Source organism: Sorex fumeus, unplaced genomic scaffold, assembly GCF_029834395.1.
Source record: "Sorex fumeus unplaced genomic scaffold, SorFum_2.1 ptg000021l, whole genome shotgun sequence".
NCBI classification, from domain to species: domain Eukaryota; kingdom Metazoa; phylum Chordata; class Mammalia; order Eulipotyphla; family Soricidae; genus Sorex; species Sorex fumeus.
The window spans coordinates 14,371,503-14,373,533 of NW_026606078.1; positions in this window are offsets into that span (position 1 = coordinate 14,371,503).

Sequence of the window (2,031 nt, forward strand, 5' to 3'; positions counted from 1 at the left end):
GTTTTCTCCATATTCCACATATGCCTGAATTTGTAGGATGCCTATCTTTCTCTACCTGGTTTTTGTCACTAAACATAATTTCCTCATGTTATACATTTTATATACAAATAATAAGAAGATTTCACTTCATACAACTGAGTAGTATTCCATTGCTTTACCACCTTTCATTTTCAAAATTTGTGGTTTAAAAGATACAAATATTTGTTTTAACAATGCTCTGGGGCTTTAAAATTTTTAGTTTAGTGAAATACAATATATTTTATTGAAAAAACCTTAGAAACTTGTGAAACAGTTGTAGGGTGGAATAGAATATATGTTCCAGCGAGAACAGTCATTTAACAAAACAAGCAAAGAGAGACATAGAGAAAGGAAGCACGGTATTTCTTCAAGGGAGAACACAAGCTTGAGGAACAAGCCCACTCTGGTAGTTTAGGAATAAGAACTTGGATTGGTATGAACTTAACTTGTGCATTTTAGGGGAGAACCTGAGTGAAACTATTAGAAGTACTTTCAGGATCATGATACACTGGAGTCTGCACTTGGAGTGAGGAGGGTAGAGAGTTCTTTGGGGAGACCGGACTATAGAGAACAGTAATATTATAACACGGATGATAGTATCTTACCGTGGGATTCCAAAAAAATCTTTAAGAGTGGCGTCAGAAATGATAACATTCTTAGGTATTTGGGTTTCCTGTGGAAACAACGGGAAAGCTGAGTTTATGCTCTGGATGCCTCCGCCTGAAACAAGGTCAACAATTCATGAATGAAAAATTTCAAGTTAGATGGATCAAGGATTCTGATCCCAGTGGAAGGCTAGCTTTCGGGTGTACAATTTCTACTGATGGCCTGATGTAGGTTCTGATCCTGGGATACGTAACAGAAAGGAGTAGTGACAGGTATCCTCAGAAGTGAAGCCTCTGAGACAGAATTCATTCATGCCAACTTATGGGTTATCAATGTTTGCTCATGGCTGCTACCATTATAACATGCCATTCAATGGTTCTGTGGTTTCAATTTACTGTGTCAATGTAAAGATGAAGTTTCCAAATGGAAGGTAAAAATTTGAGGCCCTCAAGATGATGAATTATGGGGAGGGGGGGAGCTGGAGAGATAGTACAGCTGGTAGGGAATTTGCCTTGCACACGGCCTACCCAGGTGAGATTCCCAGCATCCTGTATGGTCCCCCCAAGCACCGTGAGGAGTAATTCCTGAGTGCAGAGCCAGGAGTAACCACTGTGCATTGCCACGTGTGACCCAAAAACGCAAAGAATGATGATCTGGGATTGATCCTTAGCTTTGCAAACAGCATTATTTTTTAATTTTTAATTTTTTTCTTTCTTTCTTGCTTGCTTGCTTGCTTTTTTGTTTTTTGCATCGCACCTGGCTATGTATAGTGGTTATTTTTTATTTTTAAAAAAACTTATAATATTTCCTTTTTACCTGTGGTTTAAAAGTAAATCTAAAATATTTTAGAATAAATATATGTAAAGAGATTAAAATTCACAGGAACTATTTAGTGTTGTTAATGATACAGGAGTCAGAATTTTGAGGTTAATTGTATGGGTATTGCATAAATAATTTTTCCCCATTATGTGGGCTGTCTTTCGATCATGGTCACCATTTTTTCTGAGTTGCAGAAACTTCTTAGTTTAATGTAGTCTCATTTGTTTATCTTTACTTCCTCTTCCTTGGTCAGTGGTGTTTCATTCTAGAAGGTTCCCTTAGCTTTAATGTCATGAAGGTATCTTCCCACATTTTTCTCCATATATCTTAAGAATTCAGGTATGATAGTGAGGTCTTTAATACATTTGATCTGACTTTGTGCCTGGCACTATAAAGAGGTCTGAGTTTCATTTTTTTTGCATATTGCTGTCCAATTTTCCCAGCACCAGTTGCTAAAATTTCTTCCTAGCTCAACTTCATATTTCTTGAGCCTGTAAGAAAGATTAGGTAATAATAATCTGAGGGCCAGCGTCAGGATATTTGATTATATTCCATTGATCTGAGGTCTGTCTTTATCTGAATATCATG